Below are 20502 nucleotides of genomic sequence, written 5' to 3'. Positions count from 1 at the left end.
GTGGTTTATACTTTTTAAAAGTCACTTGATTTTCATAATCACCCATGATTTTAAAGATGAGGAAATTAAGATGTATAAGGCATAGTGCCTTATTGAGTTAGGAAGTGGCAGATGTCACAGGTTCAAATACAATGCCGTCTTTCACTGCATTCTTCTGCCTCTCTATGAGGAGGAAAGTTAACAGAGCCTTCCCCTTAGAATGCTAAAGAAATATATTCCAAAGCTGACATTGAACAATTGCACAGTGCTGAAAAATGTTCTGTAGGAGCCAGCCAAAGGGAGTGAAGTCAAATTCTGGAAATAAAGATCAATGAGAAGTTTTCTTTCCTTTAGAGAAAACACTGAAACCATGAACTTCTAAAATTCTTCTGGTTCAGCCTAGAGTAAAGCTTGGTAATTCAATGCATCCCAATCACTCATTCAATCATTCAAGAGTTATTGCTTCAACGCCTCCTAGATGATAAGCTTTCCTGGACATGGAAATTTGTCTCTAGAAGGTCATCTCCAAGTTTAGGAGGCAGTGGGACTGTGGACTATGCAAAGAATCTGTAAGAATTCTGGTATTACCAGTAAGATTCTGGTATTATTGATCTATTTAGAGACTGAATAAAGGATCTGAGCTCACTCTAGATTTCTATCATAAACTGGAAACTTTTTTCCACAGTGATATCTCTATCTTAGTCACAAAAATAAATGTGAAATAAGAAAAATTCAGTGAAGTACTGGGATGTGTTCTCATGGTAGTCATGCCTATTATGAGCTCCCCAAGGATACACAGAATACTTTTCATCTCTGGTATTCCATGGTCATGCTAAATGCTTAGCACCTCGTGCATGCTTGATGGATGCTTTGTCAAGTGAACAACTAAAAAACACTGCAATTCAGCTCTGCAGAAGAAAAATGATGCTGGGCTTCAGAAAATATTGAATACCTCTGGACAAACACATTCAGGGAGGAACCATGTGTGAGTCTGATGTGGTTCTCTAACCTTGAGGACATTATGCTTTCCTGGACAGATTAAACATTTAACAACTAATCTAACCATGAAGCAGAAGAAAAAGCACTGGAGGTATATATGATAATGAGCCTACTGACATCAACATTTTTAAATGGCAAGAATTATTTTAAGCAATAATATTAGAATGTATTTTGTATTCAAATTACTAATGAAGAAAAGCAAAGCAAGAATATAGGGTAGTACCTACATGCAGATTCCAAATGACTCAGCATCAAATGGACCCAGGATAAGATTTAAGACATCATCCTTCATTCATCAGCCATGTATTGGATGTATCTGCTGAGTCTACAATGGGCCAGGACTATGCTATATTCTGAGAGTTTGGGCAGAAGTGGACAAGAACCACAAGGTCTGCCTACCTCTTGCTTAAAGTTTACACGGAGCCAATAACATCACAGATAAATGCACAATTACTAACTAATATGTGCCATGAAGCAAAAGGAAAGGATGGGGGAGGAGATACAAATGAAAACTCCTCTGGGTGGGGGAGAAAGTTTATCTAAGTGAGTACCACCAGCGCTAGGGCCTGAAAATGAGCTCAACTCTCCAGGAGAAGAAACAGTGGGGAGAGACCATCACCAGTGGGAACAGCATAGAGGGGAAAAAACTCTGGATGGAAAAGAACTAGACAGCTTTGAGGATCAGAGAGGCTCAGAAACTGGAACTTATCAAGAGTTGAGGCCAGAGATCCTGGGTACCATACAGGTGGGCAGAAATAAGGCATCTCAGCCCTTCAGCAGACTTGCTTCACACTCACTCATGAATGTAGGTGACAGCAGTAATTTCTCTAGTGTCTATCTGAAAACCATCTAAACCAGGGGGGTATATTGCTTACATTAGCAATATTTAAAATAATAATAAAGGGGCACCAGGGTGGCTTTGTAGTTGAGCATCTGCCTTTGGCTCAGGTCCTGATCCTGTGGTCCTGGGATGGAGTCCTGCATCAAGCTCCCTGAAGCATGGAGCCTGCTTCTCCCTCTGCCTATGTTTCTGTTTTCTCTCTGTGTCTTTCATGAACAAACAAACAAACAAACAAACAAAGAAAACAAACTGGGGAAAAATTATTTTCCTTTTTCGATGCATGGGCATCAACTCAGGCCCTGAAGCTGAATCGCTGAACTTCCATCACCATGGTCTTTATGATCTCCAGGCTGACTGAGCTCCCAATAGTGAAGAAGAAACACTTCTCCCTTCTGTGTGTATGACGGAATTCTCCAGGTACCTCGGTCCTGCTTATAAATATCACAGGCAGCCACCGAGTTCCTGCCTGGTTGAATGATCCGCTTTACAAGCTTCTTTCCAGGTTTTTGAGTAAAGGTTTCCCTTATTAATTTTACCAGCCAGCATTCACTTAGCATTTGCTTTGAGGCATAATTGACAGGCAGGGTGACACCCGCCTGAGAGAGAGCCATAAATCAGAAATAATTTCCAAAATTGGCTGAGGGGCTGAAGTGTTGAATAGGCAAATACAGGTAAAAATCTCTTTATTAGGGCTGACAGGGACAGCAAATGTCAGCGAAGTGTTTCCTAATGTACCAGGCGAGATTAATTTTGGGGGCCTTTCCTGCACCACTAGGATGTTGTGTGTTCTCTAACAAGTATACCTCGCAGGGCTCCATAGCAGGGGAGTGGTGCAGCTGTAATTGAAGAAGCAGCTAACTCCTGAAAGGCAGGGAGCTCAGTCCTATAGCATTTTCCTGCTCTTGGAAAATCACTCTTTTGCCTTTAGACTCTATTTGCATTTTGCATTTTTTTTGTATGTGCACGGTGGAAAAGAGCTATAAGTCATGATCCAAAGAACTCAGCAGGATAATGAAGCCATACAAGGTATCGGAAAGGAAAGAAATCATCTACTGCGTGGTAGAAGAAGAAAACTTTCATGAAAAATGAGGATCTGGAAAAGTAAGACTGAACATGTGTAATCTCTGCTAAAAAAAGAATTCAATTCACATCTTGGGGGTAAAGAATAATGCCATCTTTTTCTTCTGTTTCAGTTTCATGGAGATTCAGCCATAGGCCCTCTCCAACCCAGCTTCAGAGATCTCTATTATAAGGATAAAATTTGGTCATTTTGTAAACAGTACACAGATGCTTGTGCTGTAAATTAAAAGAAAATGCAGTGCTTTTTTTTTCCTCCAGATATCTATTTAAAGATGTTTTCTAAGTTATAGCTGACAACAGCAAGATGAAAAATAGAAAATAGGATGAAAATTATATGCTGGGCAAAATTATACCCCAGTACATTCTGAAAAGTCTACACAGTAGCAAAATAGTAATCCCATCCTGGAATGTTCTCCTCCTAACAGTTGATAAAATAGATCAGACTAGAGACTTTAAGTAATAGATATCGTTAAGAAGACTTATTTTTAGATAATTAAGGAATGAAGATATTTACTAGCTAGGATCAGAAATATAAATAATACTTTAGAGGGCCACCTCATTGGGCAAGCAAAATTACCTAGATAAGAAAAGGGTGAGTAGCTGTTAGTATTAGACATCAATTCTTTGCCTGACACTGTACTAGGCACCTTGCATATTAGATCTTCACAAACACTGCATAGCACTTGTCTGTATTAAATTGAGTTCAAGCAACAGGAGCTCAAAATAATAGTGATTTTGATAAGACAAGTGGTATTTCTTTGAAACAAAACTATGTCGAGGTGAGCAGTTTGGTATTGACATTGTGACTCTGCCCCTAATGTTGCACCAGATGATTAGCCGTTTACCACATTTTTTGGTTCCCCGGAGGGTGTGGTCCTGTCCCTCATGGACCAAGATAGTGTTTAGAACTCTAGCTTTCTCATGTGCATTCTGAGTGTCAAGATGAGGAACAGACAAAGCAGAAAAGCAAGGACCTGCCTCAGTTCTTTTTTTTTTTTTTTTTCCAGAAAGTTTCTGGAAAGTAGTTACATGACATTTACATCTTATCCATCCAAAGTTAACTGCAAAAGAGTCTGAGAATTATAGCTTTTATTCTGGGCAGCCATGTGCCAGCTAAAACCAGGCCTTGTCTTACCGTCTAACTGTAGAAGAACGCAAGAAGGTATATTGGAAGACTATTAGCTATCTCTGGCATGATATTATTTTTCCCGTTTTGCAGGTTAGGAAACAGAATCTAAGAGAGGTAAAATAATTTTTCCTAAATTAAAAAAAAAAAAAAGCTAGTAAGCAATTTCAAAGTCTGCATTCTTCTCATTTTGCCATAAGGCATAAAAAGAATAAGAACTGATCCAATTAAATTTTTTACACTCTGTCAATTAAATTTAGTTCAATTCAACTAATTCTAAAAGCTCATATCTTGTGCTTACCATAAGTAAGAAACTATTTTAGGCATAGGGCATTGTGCTGGCTAGGAGAGGATTTATGGAACATAAATATGGATGAAAATATAGATATGTTATTTCTTTTTAGTATATCTATAGATGGCAATGGCGATGGAAACAGAGATACAGGCAAAATAGATACAGGCAAAATCATGGGGAAGGTATGGAAGCATTAGCCTCAAGACCCTTTACTTGCTTGAGCTTTCAAAGATCCAAGTAGGGAACCCAACACTGGGTCATTTGGTTTTGTACCATTTGCAAAAGATATTTTGAAGATTTATTTATTTATTTTAGAGAGAGAAAGAGAATGTGGAGAGATGGAGGAGCAGAGGGAGAGGGAGAGAGAATACCCAGCAGAATCCCCACCTGAACATGGAGCCCACATGGAGATGGACCTCACGACCCTGAAATCATAACCCCAGCTGAAATCAAGAGTTGGTCACCCAACCAACCGAGCCACCCAAGTACCCCTGCAAAAGATATTTTAGGTATAATGAGCTACAACTTCTCTTTCTTCTTTGACTTTGACTTGTTCACATTTTTCCCTTGTGTTGGGTAGATCACTGGAATGGCCCCAGTTATTTGAGGGACTCCCTTTAGTTATTAGGGGATGAGTTGGGAAGCTGCTCAGTCTGGATCTATGAGAATTCATTTACATGACTTACTGTCACTTCTACATGTAGTTAGTTTGTTGTTAGCAGCAATCCTATGTAGAAATGACCTCAAATATGCTCTTATAAATAATCAAAAGTAGTGAATCACATCAATACATTGGGGGAAAAAATCAATATGAGATGATTTGATGTAAAACATTCACATTGAGAAATTACAAATAGTATTTCACTAGAAGGAGTCAATTTAGTTAATGAGTGATGTCAGAGTATTTTACTCCTCAAGAGCAACTGAAATGGCCTGAAATCATGTGAAAAGACTTGAAAAAGGTTCTCCCTCAAAAGGTATTCCCATTTGACAGTAATTAAAACTTTTACCTGAATTTGCCAATTATGAGAGTTCTGAGTTTTAAAATATTTTCCCTGAACATTCAACAACTTAAAAACACTAAATTTGACTATTATCCTTTTCCACCTTGAGTTGTATTAGCACCTTGGTTGAAAATTACTGGGTCATATATGTGTGGTTCTATTTCTAGACTCTCTATTTTGCCTAACCAGCCTATGTTGTCTTGATTTTTATTATACCTTCATAAAAATTCTTAAAATCAAGTAAGAAAATTTGCCAATATTTTTTATTTTTAAAACAGTTTCAGCTTTGCATTTTAATATTAATTTTAGAATCAGACTGATAATTGACACTAAAAATAGCCTGCTGGGATTTTGATTCCTATTGCTTTGAATTTATACTTTAAGTTGAGAGAAATTTGTCATATTAAAAACTTTCAGTCCTCTTTCTTTAGTTTTCTTAATTTATTTATCTTTAAATTTATTAATTAGTTTTCAGTGTACATCTTTTGTCAAATCTATTTGTAAATGATTTGTTTTATTCTGACTTTTTTTTACATAGCAGCGTCTCTTAAAATTTTATTTTCTTATTATTTGTAAAATATTAATATATAAGAGAAATGCCACTGATTTTTTTTTTATTGACCTGGAATTCTGCAATATTGCTGCATTCCCTCTCTCATAAATTCTGAGTTTTGGACTTTTGTTGGTAGTTTCCTTAGGATTTTCTTTGCAATAGTTTTGTTTCCTGTAAATAACAAAAACTTTCCATTTTCCTTTTAAATCTTTGTGCCATTTCTTTATTACACTGTCTCAACTTTTAAGAAAAATGAAATAAAAGTTATAGAATGGACTTCCTTACTAGCTTTCTGATCTTAGATGAAAATATTGAATGTATCACAATTAAGTTAATTTTTATATAGATATCCCTTAATTAGATTGAAAATATGCCTAATTTTCTCTGAGTTTTTATCATGAATGACTAATGAATTCTATTAAATAATTTTTTCTGCATTTATTGAGATAACATGTGATTTTTTCTCCCTTATGCTAATAATGTGGTGAATTTAAATTAACTTTTATATGTTGAACTAACCTTGCCTTCCTGGGACAAACCATGTCTAGGCAGTATATATTATTGTTTTTATAGACTGATGTATTCAATTTCTTAACATTTTGGAATCAATGTTATCCTGAACTCATAAACCAAATTAGTGTATCTTCCCTCCTTCCAATTTTATGAACATTGTGTGACATTGGTATTAATTCTTCCTTAAATTTTAGAAAGTCGTCACCATTGAGGCATCTGGGCCTGGAAACATTCTTTTTTGTCTTCTTCTTTGTTTTTTTTTCTTGGAGTGGGGGGAATAAGAAACTTTTAAAATTTTATATTTAACATTTTAATAGATATAGAGTTCTAGAGACTAAATGTTTCTGTTCCCCAAAATGTGTATGTTGAAGCCCTAACTCCCATTGTGGCTATTTGGAAATGGGGCCTCTAAAAAGTATTTAAGGTTAAATTAGGTCATAAGGATTGGCCTCTGATCTGATAGTACTAGTGTCCTGTCAAGGGACTCCAAAGTGGCAAGAAAAGACTATGTGATACCATAGCAGGAAGACAGCCATTTTGTCAATTTTGTCTAGGCTGTTGAACTTATTGGAAACAGTTGTTCAGAATATCTGATTATTATCCCTTTAACTTCCATAGAACCTATAATGATACCCTTCTTTTCTTTCTTGATATTAGTAATTTGTATTGTCTATTTTTTCTATTAATTGTATTCATTTTTTTAAAGCTATTTATCATTTTGATGATTTTCTTTACTGCTTGCCTATTTTTTATCATTGATTTCTGCCTTGATCTTTTTATTTCTTTACTTCTAATTTCTTGGGATTTACTTTGTGCTTCTTTTACTAGCTTCTTAGAGTGGAAATTTAGATTATAGACTACTTTTTAACCTTGACTCTTTTCCCTTTTAAGTACCTAAATATATAAATTTCCCCTAAGAGCAGTTTTAGCTACATTCCACACATTTTGATATGTTGTACTTTCATTATCATTCAGTTAGAATAATTTCTAATTTCCCTTGTGATATTTTATTTGACCCTGTGTTATTTAGAAGTCTATTGTTTAACTTTGATATGTTTTAGGCTTTCCTATATATTTTATTGTTTCTGGCTTCTAATGTAATTTCACTGATGTCAGAGGAAATAGTTTATAAGATTTCAACCTTTTAAATTTATTGAAATGTGGTGTATCTTGAACTGTCTCTTGTGTAACTGAAAAGAATATGTGTTCATAGTTGTATAATGATCTGTGTCCATTAGGTGAAGTTCTTGAGTGTTGTTCAAATCTTATATATTTATAATAATTTTTTCTTTAGTTCTATTAATTCCTGATAGAGAGGAAGGGAGAAGGAAGGAAGGAAGGAAGGAAGGAAGGAAGGAAGGAAGGAAGGAAGGAAAAAGAAGGAAAAAGAAAGAAAGAAAGGAAGAAAGAAAGCAAGCTTCAAATATGACTCTGGATTTATCTAATTTTCCCTTTAGGTCTATTAGTTTTTGCTTAATTTATTTTGAAACTCTGTGTTTAGATGAATATACATTTAGGATTGTTTTATCTTTGTGATGAATTGATCCTTTTTTCATTATGAAGTGACCCAATTTATTTCTGGAAATAATATTCCTCGTTTTCAAGTCTAGTCTGTCTGATATTAATATAGCAATGCAAGCTTTCTCTTACTTACTGTTCCCATGGCATATTTTCTCCCATTCTTTTACTTTCAACTTATCTGTGAGTTTATTATTTAAAGCACACGTTTATAAAAAGCGTATGTGTAGTCTTATTTTCTATTCATTCTGAAATGTCTAATGTTTTATATGGAATTTTTTCCACCCATATACATTTATTGTGCTTATCTATATGTCTGAGTTTAAGTTTCACATTCTACTTGTTCTATTTTGTGGTTGTTTCCTTGTTTCACATTTCTAGTCCTCTTTTTGGATTAATTTTAGATTTTTAAAAAAGATTTTATTTATTTATTTATTTGATAGAGAGAGAGAGCATGAGCGGGGTAAGGGGGAGCAGAGGGAACAGCAGACTCCCCACTGAGCAGGGAGCCCGAGGCAGAGCTCCATCCCAGGACACTGGGATCATGATGGGAACCAAAGGCAGACACTTAACTGACTGAGACACCCAGGGGCCCCAAATTTAGAAATTTTCAATATTCCATTCTAATTCTTCTACTGGCTTTTGTTTTGTTTTCTTTGGAGAGAGAGCACACGAGTTGTGGGGGAGGGGCAGATGAAGAGGGAGAGACAGAATCTCAGAGAGGCTCCAAGAACAGTGCAGAGGCAGACTCAAGACTCAATCTCATGACCCCGAGATCACCACCTGAGCCAAAATCAAGAGGTGGATGCTTAACTGACTGAGCTACCCAGGCTCCCCTCTTTTGTTGGCTTTTTGTTATACCTCTTTCTGTTGTCATTTTTGAGGTTACACTAGAGATTACAGCATGCATTCTTATCACAATCTTGAATTAGCTTTATATCATTTCTGTATGTAATGAAATAACCTTATAACAGCATAATTTCATTTATACTTCATCCTATCTTGTGTGCTATCTTTATGCTTTTACATGCTATAAACCCCATAATATACTGTTGTGATTTTTTTTCCCTTTACCTAGTCTTTTAAAGAATGTTTGACTTTTAAAGAATTTAAGAAAGTAGTCTCTATATGTACCATTCAACCAAGGCCCAGAAGACTGTGAGGCTGCATGATGTTGGAACCCCAGGGAGATGGAAGAAACTGAGATTCTGACAACTGGAAGTCTGCGAAATCTTCCAGCCTCCATTCCCAGCCTCTGCTCAATCATCTAAATTTTTTTGTAAGCATCTTGGCTGAAAGGATACTTTGCATTCAGGGCTCCTCCAGATGCAGTCTGAAATGGCAGCCTATAGATTCATCAAAAAGTCTATTTATTTCTTTTTCTAAGCACTGACTAAACTTTCTTACAGGTTTGCTCCTCAGACTACCTGCCTCTAGCTTCAGGATTGACTCTAGGTTTGAATGTGTCTTATATTTTTCACTTAGAAAAAAATTATCTTTCTAGAATTTAGGGATTTTTGTTGCTGTTATCATTCATTGTTTTTCATTTGTGTGTGTGTGTTTGTATGTGTGGGTTTAAATTTCTTTTTATCCACAGCTTTTTGATATTAACTAGAAAACTGATTAACTTAATCAGTTACTTGATTAACTGATATTAATTAGAAAAACGTTTTGTTTTTAAATTATTTCTATTATTGTTAACTGATGATTTCTTGCTATTTCCTGAGAGCTAAAATCTTTCATTGTTCTGTATTCCACACAAAACAAAAATGGAAGCCTCTAGAGTTTCTTCTTTCTTTCCTCCCTCCCTCCCTCCCTCCCTCCCTCCCTCCCTCCCTCCCTCCCTCCCCTCCCTTCCTCCTTTCTTCATTCCTCCTTCCTTCTTTCCTTCCTTTCTTAATATATGAAATAGATTTCTCCCTCATCCTATCCTTCTACAATCTGACATCTACTAGTCCTCTAAAGCTTAGGGATGTTCCTTCCATGAAAACTCTTTCCCAAATATACCTATGCATATACAATTCAGAAAGCCTTCTCCCTTTTCCAACAGGGTCTTATTTACCACCTCTATCACTGCTTTCTACATAGATGTAGGTATTCACACGGATTGCTTTTCATGCTTAGCTTTTATTTTCTTTTTTTTTTTTTAGCTTTTCTTTAATGTACACATCACATGCACATTAACAGTTCCTGTCCAAGAAGAGTTCCATCCCCTCAAATGTAGGGACCATGTTTTTTGTTTGTTTAATGTTGCTATTTTATTTTATTGAATTTATTGGCACTCACAAACCAGCAGAATGACCATGAGGTTGTTTGAAGATAACAGTGAACATAATGATGACAATTCTTTTGGTTGAAATAGTAGGAAATACGAGATATGAGGTTGTTTTTCCACATAATAAATCTTCTTTGGTACAATAGAAGATGTAATGAAGCACTCTCCAAATACACATGTACTTACTGTGTATACATTATTATAACATAAACATGAGTATCTATAAACACAGAGTCAGGATGTCTTACTCTGCCAAACATAAATATACTCAAATGTATTGATAACCTGATGTGCTGTGACCATTTATTTTATTCTGTGTTGGATATAGTGTTTAATATAGGCTTTAAGAATTTATAGATTATGATAAGCAAAAACATATTATTATGGGAAAACAACTGAATTCAATTCAGGGGACTTAATCATTATTATAAAACACACTAAAGAAATTCTCTGTGAAGGAAATATTTTCTTTCTTTAATTCAAAGCACAGTTCAATGTGCCTTTCCCTGAAAGCAAATCTCTACTTCTCAGATGACCTTCCTTTTAGTATCCATCGTACTTGTAATGATTCTTCCTCAGGTTCAGGAGTCATATACAAATATTAATTATGGAATGGATGTTCATGAATGCCATAAACTAGAACATAATTTACATTTCTAAAATATATAGCTATATAGGGATTACTTGGAAAATGTATAGCTTGAGTAGAGACTATTTTCTGGAGAAAAAAAATCATCTACAAATGCTCTATAAAAATTATTTAGCACAACAGAGCAGGCATAACAGAGAAAATGGTTTGAATGGACCCATGGGTAAAGGTCATGGACTACAATTTGCATCCTTGCAACTCTCTGACAGTCGAGATTTACAATCCAGACTTTTGAGGATCACTTTCCATGTCATGATTAAAACTTTGAAATAAATCACCTGAAGATGGAATAACTTCTCAATTCCCTTTCACGTCAAAGATTTCCAGACCTTACTTTTTGTTCAATTCCTCATACTCCTGAGCTTCCCAAGATCTGTTTGGTTCCCCATAGAGAAGGTCTTACATTGCCATCTTCCCTCTCCCACATCCCCCTCTTTGGTTCTTTAAGGTCAAAAACCACAGAAAGAAGTGGGACTGACAAAGGACTTAAGGAAGCCATATTTCTTGGTTAATATTGAACTTAAATAGTGTACTTCTGGGGTGCCTGTGTCGCTCAGTCAGTGTTTTCCTTCAGCTCAGGTCAGGATCCCAGGGTCCTAAGATCGAGCCCCACATCGGGCTTCCTGGTCAGCAGAGAGTCTGCTTCTCCACTACCTCTGCGCCTGCTCTTGCTTTCTATCTCTCTGTCAGTAAGTAAATAAAATCTTAAAACAAACAAACAAACAAACAAACAAAAAAGAGTATTTCTAAAGAAGGTTAAAGAACTTCAATTATGCTTTTAAAAATCAAACCCAAGCCATAAGATTCTTAAACATAGGAAACAAACTGAGGATTGTTGGAAGGGGTTGGGTGGGGTGGGGGGATGGGGTAACTGAGTGATGGGCATTAAGGAGAGCTCTTGATGTAATGAGGAATTGAAGAATCATGAAATCCAACCGCTGAAATTAACACTACACTGTATGTGAACAAATTTGAATTTAGGGGATCCCTCAGTGGCTCAGCGGTTTAGAGCCTGCTTTTGGCCCAGGGCCTAATCCTGGAGACCAGGAGTCGAGTCCCACATCAGGCTCCCTGCATGGAGCCTGTTTCTCCCCCCACCCCTCTGTCTCTCAGGAATAAATAAATAAAATCTTAAAAAAAAAAAAAGACTTTAAAAAAATTTTTGAATTTAAATAAAATCTTGAAAGAAAAAAATCAAACCCAAGAAATTCACTCACCATACTGAAAATAAACAATAATTTTCATATATATCTTCCGCCCCATTATACTGTGTGATATTACATAGGGACATAAGGAATATCTTCTTTATAATTGTGTCTCTAACACCTTACCAAGTCAGAGCTAAATATTGGCAAAAGTAACTGGAAAAAAAAAAAAAAGTGTGAGGAGAGAAGGAGACAAAGCTTCTATAATTCAATGATAAACAGCTCGTACTTTACAATTGCTTTAGTCTGAATCCTAGAGCAAAAAGTCGTATATTTTAATTCAAAGTGTCTTGATTTTTTTTTTTTTTCGAAGCCTATGACTCATCCTTGCACAAACCTTTTCAGACCTTGGTTGAATCTCTCACTGATTGTCTTGGCTCATATGTGAATTGTCTTGTGCAATTTAGATACAAATCTGCAGGAATTACATAGATTGAATGCTGACTGGCATTTTTATAGGCCAAATTCTCTAAAAATTTTCTCCTTAAAAGCTGCCAGTAATTGCCTCCCCACGTATTCTGTCTTCTCAGGGAATCCATCTTCATCCTGAGACTGTCCTAGAGTAGTGTCTCTTCTCATCCATGTTTATTCCAGGAAACAGAAACCCCATTTGAACTGGTTAAATAACAAGAAAAATGTCCCAAAGTAGAGTAAGCTTCAAAGTTAGTTCCAGGGGTGCCTGGGCGGCTCATTTCAGTTAAGCATCCCACCCTTGATTTCGGTGTAGATCATGATCTCAGGCGTGTGAGATCAAGCCCTGCCTTGGGTTCTGTGCTAGGCATGGAACCTGCTTAAGATTCTCCCTCTTAGGGCACCTGAGTGGCTCATTCAGTTAAGCATCCAACTCCTGGTTTTATCTCAGGTGGTGGTCTCCAGGTTGTGGAATCAAGCCTCTGCATCAGGCTCCATGTTTGGCATGGAATCTGCTTGAGCTTCCCTCTCTCCCTCTCCCTCTGCCTGCACCCCCCAAAAAGCCAGTTAGAATTCTTGGTAATTTCACTAAAGACCTGGTTTCCTCCTACTTTTCTGCTATGATTTATGTAGAATTAACTTCCTTCACGATTTCAAAATGGCAGTTGACAAGTCAAGGAGAAACATATTTTCTTTTACAATGAGAAAGAAAGGGAGAAAAACCTGGGTTTGAATTGATTCAAATGCAAGAGAGGAGTTAGGAAGTGGGAAAAGTGAGTATGGACCAACCTTTAAAGTTTCCTATAAAGGGAGCAGAGACATGGAGTGATGATATGATGATATGGATGAAGGAGAAGTAAGACAATGAGTGGGATGTTATAATTATTATACTGGCGATGATTATTTTTCCAAAGAGTTGAGCTCAGAATAACTTGTTTGATCAGGTTTTCCTATTTTCCTATGTTCACTCACCCCATGCATCTTTTTCTGTGAAGTACCTGTTCTTTGCCTACTTTATTGGGTTGTCTTCATATATTCTTGATACTATGTCTTTTTCTATACATATTGCAAATATTTTCCTCAAACTGTCAGTTCCTCCACCTGCAAAAAAGAGGTTCAGGAAGGAAATCAAATGGTTGTTCTCTTGAAGGATTTAAACCTGGTCTAGTAATCAGTCGGGTCTCTCTCTCTTTTTTTTTTAAATATTACATACTAAAACTTAGGAGTGTCACATGTAGTGCAAGACATCATCTTAATATCTTATTCTTAGAACATATTATTATTATTGTGCATTGTTTAAGTAATAGCCACCCTTTTTGTTAAGGTAATAACTAATACTAGGCATTGCTGAACAGCTATATGCATGACATTATTTCATCCTCACAATGTTGTGAATTAAATATTGTAATCTATGTTACACCGATGAAGAAAATGAGCTTCAAAGGGTTTAAGTACTTCACCCAAGGTTACACATTAATAACAGGAAAGAATCCAGATTTGAACCCTGGGTTGACTCCAAACCACTAATCTAAACTCCTGAAGTGTAACTTTTAAAATCAATGATCATTAGAGTTTAAACTGACCTTGAAGATCTCTTATTGCAACTACCTTAAAAGGCAGGTGAGGGTGGTTGTTAAAAGTGTGGAGCTGAATTTGGGCTACACCATTTAGAAGCAATTTTATGGGCTTCATTTTTCTTATCTGTATGATAGGGAGTGTATCACTAATCTCACAGAACAGTCTTTGGGATACATATGAGGATACATATAAAGCAGTGTTTGGTATATAGTAAGTACTTAATAACTAGAACTCATTATTACTATTACTATTATTATTTCTACTACTTTTTCTCCCCACCCGATACCCAAATCTCTTTTGTCAATGGATCCAGTAAGTGATTACCTAGAATTGAGATGAATCCCTCTTGCTAAAGTGAACTTACTATCTCCTAGAGAGGTCCATTCTAACTCCAGTAAAATTCTAGTTATTAGAATGTTCTTCCTTATAGCCAGCTGACAATCGACCTTCTCAAAATTATTTTTAACAGACTTTCTAGGATGGCATTTAAAAGACAAACAACATTTTGAAGATTATTACGTCACTGGAAGTTGTCTTCTAGCCAAGAAAAAAATATATATGATGGTTATCTTCTCTGTACCTAAGCTCATCAGTGTCCCTCTTAAAGTTCTGAACAGAGCCTCTTGTATAGGTGTGATGGTACAGCCCATAGGTAAGCAAGATGAGGTTCCTCCCTGCTCTGGGTCATCTATGCCACAACCACGCCACTTTGCTTCTTATGCAGCCATGTTGTACAGCTGACACATATGCCACTTATAAGTCAAATCACACTGTCCTTATGCAAATGAGGGGCTTAGACGCAAAGATAGAGTTTGTATTTAGCTGACAAACTCAAGTACCTGCAATTAAGTGGTTTCCAAGATAGTATGGTTTCCTTATTCTTACAGTATAATGTATTTCTCAAATATAATCAAAATGAAGTTTTTGAACTGACATGTAATACTAAAAGAAACTATTCCTTAATAATCTTTTTTTTAAAGATTTTATTTTATTTATTCATGAGATGCACAGAAAGAGAGAGAGAGAGGCAGAGACACAGGCAGAGGGAGAAGCAGTCTCCATGCAGGGAGCCCGATGTGGGACTTGATCCTGGTCTCCAGGATCATGCCCAGGGCTATAAGGCAGCGCTAAACCGCTGAGCCACCAGGGCTGCCCAATAATCTTTTTTTTTAAAAAGGGTTTTAATTAATTCCACCTGCTTCTTTAGGAGCATCAACTGGGCACAAACTACAGGTGAAACTGCAACATTCTGTGACTCTGTCCACACATGCCATAGTTCAGGGAATAGTTTGATCACATCTCTTATTTCTTCTTATTAGCCCAATAGCTAGTCATGAACCTGTCCTCCAGACATTCCTTCCACTCTTAGGCTTGCCATCAAATTCATTTTATTTGTTCTTGCTGTGTAATTCCTTCTTCTGGTTATTTTCTTTCCTTCCTCCCTCCCTCATTCCACCCGCTTTTCTTCCTTTCTCCCTCCTTCCTTTTCTCTCTCCCTCCTTCCTTTTTCCTTCTTCCTTTTTTCTTCTTCTTTCCTTTCCTCCCACCTTCATTTTTCTTTCCTCTCTCTTCCTCCCTCCTTTCCTTCCTTCCTCTCTCTCTCTGTTAATTATAAACCTGGTTTAAATGAGGTCACAGGCTTTGCTGTTATTGTTGTTGTTGTTATATGGGGTGATGAATATCTGAGAAAGGGAAATGCAGAGGAGGTGCCAGCATACAGCGTTATAGATGATTCAACCCAAGCCATCACCCCTCACTGTCTGAATAGTTAAAAATACACCCTCCTGGCAGCAGTTAATGAATTGTAGCTTCTACGTATTGGCAAGCCAATAGTCAGTCACACATCTCTACATCTTATTATCATTATTATTTTTTAGTATTCACATCCCACTTCTCTCTTATCAAAAATACTTTAGAAGCTTACAGTAAAAGAATAATGCAATCAGACTGAATCATTGTCATGGAATAAATATAAAATCAAGCAATAGAGGGGGAAGTTACTCAAAGATCCATGTACAATGGCATTAATAACATGAATGGCTGCTTTTCCTTCTCTTTCAAACACTTCCACTTATCCTACTAGGATTCCCACTCTGTGAGCCGCAAATTTTTGCCTGTCTTCTACTTGTCAGAAAATGTTCTCCCTTCCTTGACTTTAATCAATGGCTTTCAATTGAGGGTTTATGTTAGACTCCTAGGGGGAGCTTGGGGAAAAAAAATAGATGCCCAGAGTACACATCAGTCCAATTGAATCCACTTTTGTAGATAGGGGCCGGACCTGCAGGACACTGCTCCCTCTGCATCCCCCAAAAGAAAAGGATGATTATTGCTTATTTCCAAATTCTTCAGGGTCAGAACTGTGGTCACTATCTTGATGTCTCATATCACCTTGACCACAATTCCCCCACGCTCCTATAAAAATACCTGCACCAACTCTCCACCCTCTTCTCCTTTATCTATACATGTCTTCATTTTGCTCTAACTCACTAAAGATTTTAAAATCTGTCTCAAAGTTTTTTTTTTTAAGATTTTATTTATTTATTCATGAGAGACACACACAGAGAGAGGCAGAGACATAGGCAGAGAGAGAAGCAGGCTCCATGCAGGGAGCCTGATGTGGGACTCGATCTCGGGACTCCAGGACTATGCCCTGGGCTGAAGGCAGATGCTGAACTGCTAAGCCATCCAGGGATCCCTTGGCTCAAAGTTTTACTTTCCATCTCTCCTCTTACTATCATTCTCAAACATATGGTGTGGTCAATATAAGAACAAGTTCTGGAACCTGGGTGTCAGTTCCCATTCTGCCATGACTAATGTTGCTACCATGGGAAGATTATTTATATCCTCTTTGCCATAAAATGGGGATGGCACTAGGAGTGGTAGCTGTCAGTGTTGGGATCAAATAAATTGCCATGTTTGTTTCTATGGGTTATTGGTCCATATTATGGTTTTCTTGGCCTATTGCCATAACCTCTCATTGGTACCCTATCTGAATTCTCTTCTCTTTTCTAATCAATTATCTATCACAAATACAAGTCTAACCATATGACTCCCCTGCTGAAAACCTCCCCAACCTTCCTAGTGCCTGTTAGATACAATGTGGTTTCCTATGGGCAGCATATAAACTATTCACTGAGCTGGTTTCCAACAAATCCTCTAATGGTGCCTTCCTTCATTAACATCTTCCCCCTTCTTCCTTGCTCTGATATGTACATTATGGATCCTGTAGATATCATTGCATGTTTATACCAATATACTATAGTCAAATTTTATCAATATGTGGGCATGCTTCTTTGAGTGAGTTTTACAAGCTCTCTAGGCTTTAATATCCTCAGATATAAAATTGTGAGATTCTGTGAGCATTAGACAAATTTACAGATCCACACATATTTGCATACATACATACATACATACATGTTTACAGATCCATGCATATTCAGACATGTTTACAGAAGAGACATGCCCATAACAGAAACTTAAAAAAACAGCAGTAGCTGCTCTTAATTTTATCGTTGCAATTATTTTTTTTATTACCACATTACCATCGTCATTATTGTATCCCTTCTGTTAAGCTTGTCCTGTGTCCCCTCCTACTTACTCTCTGTAAAGGTCCTTCTAGGCCTTCATACCCATGGCCATAACACTTTTCCCCTTGGCTGTGATCACTGGCTTATGTAACTAGCAGTCCTACTAACATGATCATTTTGAGAGCACATATAATCCAAGATCTGCTCCCTCGAAAGACAATGTTTCCTCTATCAGATTCATAGACGACTCACTTCAAATAATTGTATGTACCTGCAAGTCAACAGAAAGAGACTCAATTCCCTGATGCTGAGACCCTAAGACTGTCAGACTCTCTGCTATGGTTCAGCTTTCAGTAAAAACAGAAAAACTGCTTCCTGAAATGGTTGATGCCTTTCTAGGTACAGCCATTCTTCTGCATCCAACCCTCCTTGATTTTGTCTTATCCTCAGCTGCCTGCCTTCTGCACTCCTCCTCCACACTGTGATTTCTTATTAAAAACCTCTCTCCTTGCCTTTTTTCACTCTCTCTCTCTTTTCTTTTTTCCTACTAAATTCCCTCCACCTTCACTCCTGTCCCTTTGGCCTAGCCACTGTTGTCCATCAACACTCAGATGAGCAATATCTCTTCTCCATCCTGCACTGGTGGTCTGGCCGCCTCTCTTATTCCTCAAAGTCTCTTGCTAATCATGATCCAGCAGTGAAGATCTGACTTAGAATCTATCCATGAGAAAAGCAGTAGAAAAAAATATATGGATTTACACACATACACACACACACACACACACACCTCAACTCCTGGCGCATCTTGATTACGGTAAGTTATTTCTGTTAATGAGTGTATAAAGAGAAGCAAGTGATGCTAGCTCAGGAAAGCCAGTGTCTGTTCCTTCTAGAAAGGTGGGGGTTCCCAAGGTGTCTGGAGGAGGCTTTATCTGGTGGCTCCGTCAGACACACCAAAGGGCAATTTCTCTTTCTTAGCATTAACCCTCAACTGGGACTGAGTACGGGAAAGGTCTCGCTCTTCACAAACACTCCAGGATAAGGTGATAAGCAGATTACAAGTAAAGCCTCTCTTTAGCTATTCCACATCTCCTGTCAGACAGAGCAAGTTAAATTACAGCGCAAGCCACAGATGCATTGATCATCCACTCAGCTTGTACTACCCAGGATTTTAAAGATCCAGGCCAAGGATAAGTGAAGTCATCTCAGCAAAGTTTTTTTTAGCAGGGAGGGTTAACCAAGTTCAAAGAGGTGAGGTTCAGGGAGAGGGTCCCAACTCTCCAGCGTTAAGCTCAATTTATGCATGACCTTCATCAGTGAATATTTCCTTACAAAGCTTATGAGAGGTGTTGAGAGAACACACAGATGATACCTTAGCCCCTGCTCTTAAATGACTTACATGTGTCTCTCTCAGCCCCTCGCCCCTCCCCTCCCTTGTAAAGCCTGGCTCAAAAGACAGAACATCACTAAAAATGGCACTTATGCCACTTATCCCACTTAGAGTTACTACGTGAGCCTTCTAGATGAAGCATCAGTTGAATCATATTACATTTGAGGTGCCCTATTCTGATTAATGCATAAGATATAAAGTTGTTTTTGTTACTGCTGTTGAGACAAGATGCTCTCATAATGAGCTTCAGTTACCCTCGTTCAGCCTGTAAAACTTAACAAAGACATAAAATCCTTGAATGATTTTGGTAGTCCGATCTTTAGTAGAATAAGATAGGCCATTTTGAGGCTAAAACAGAAAAAAAAAAAGATGAATCATTAGAAACACTTAAAAATTCTGGGCATGACATTCTTCTTTATTAAAAAGACCCATTGTAAATTGGAAAGTTTCGAAGTCTTTGTGGTAGGGAGAATGAATTATAATGACATCACTGGGTCATGAACTAGGCCCACTGGCTACTTTCCAGAATGAAATTGACTAGGAGAGATCAGATGAGCCCATTCGTAGCACAAGACATCTGGGAGGCAGCCAGGGAATCGAGGTTCAAGCCCCCTATTTGGGACACACTTCCTCTTCCTCTTCATCATCAACTACAATCGTGATTTCCTGGACCAGGCATCTAGCCTAACAATGCATTTCAATTCATATTCTAAAGAACACCCAAAAAGTTCTTTGTACTCATTCCTCACTGAAAGACCTCATGAAAAATATTAACATGTCAACATCTGGCTGACACCTTTGCTACATTTTCATCATGTTGCTGATGGGAAGCATTTTGCCTTCAAATAAGCATAATTTTCCGGTCTTTTCCATCTCTCTCTCTCTCTCTCTCTTTTTTTTTTTTTTTTTTTTTTTTTTGTCTCTCTCCCAGCGTAATAAATGGTGTCTGAAGCCCAAGAGAAACTCATTTCTGTTAACAGATCATTTGTAAACCTTTAAGGGCAGCTGGTGAGAAAGGGGCATTTTTTTTCTTCTGTCTTAACTTCCCTGGTTGTCTCTCTAAATGCAAAATGACACCTCATTCAAAGCTTTCTGGTGTCATCTTAATCTCCCTTATTTTACACTTTCTACCTTTTTGATATTGCTATAGACTGCATGGAGGCTTTTTACCTAATACTGTAATACCTATTATCTGAGGCATTTAGGTATATAGGCTCTTGCCAGCTAAGAATAATGCAGATCAATTGGATGTCAGCAACCCAATAACGTCAGATAGTATACGTATATATATATATATTTTTTTTTCAGAGTAGAAAAGAAGATATCTACCCAGCTGACCTTAAAGCTAGCACATTTCAATATTAATATATTTTATGCATGCATGTGATAACGTTTTACCTTTCTTATGGATCTGTAGGGAAGTCTCACTTTTTTCTAGGAGGATTATTACCTATTCCAAAGGGGCTATGATTATAGATACTTACTAAGACAAGAATAATTGACCATAAAAAACCTTTTATATTCCCACAATTATTTTTGCATTGACTAAAAGTGTCAGG

General features: G+C 37.2%; 1 long non-coding RNA gene across 2 annotated transcripts in view; it reads left to right on the top strand.

Annotated features, from left to right (window-relative positions):
* Positions 1-20502, top strand: part of LOC112653469 (uncharacterized) — a 123631-nt gene that overhangs the window by 85129 nt on the left and 18000 nt on the right. Inside the window, exon 4 of one of the 2 annotated variants that reach the window (XR_007409844.1) lies at positions 4636-4829. The exons of the other annotated variant lie outside the window; for it this stretch is intronic. This is a non-coding gene — a long non-coding RNA (uncharacterized LOC112653469). The remainder of the gene's footprint in view (positions 1-4635; positions 4830-20502) is intronic. 2 annotated transcript variants of the gene reach the window in all.

This window comes from Canis lupus, chromosome 3 (assembly GCF_003254725.2).
Source record: "Canis lupus dingo isolate Sandy chromosome 3, ASM325472v2, whole genome shotgun sequence".
Classification (NCBI taxonomy): Eukaryota; Metazoa; Chordata; class Mammalia; order Carnivora; family Canidae; genus Canis; species Canis lupus.
The sequence above is the reverse complement of the archived record's forward strand: the minus strand, read 5'-3'. Positions and strand labels throughout refer to the sequence as shown.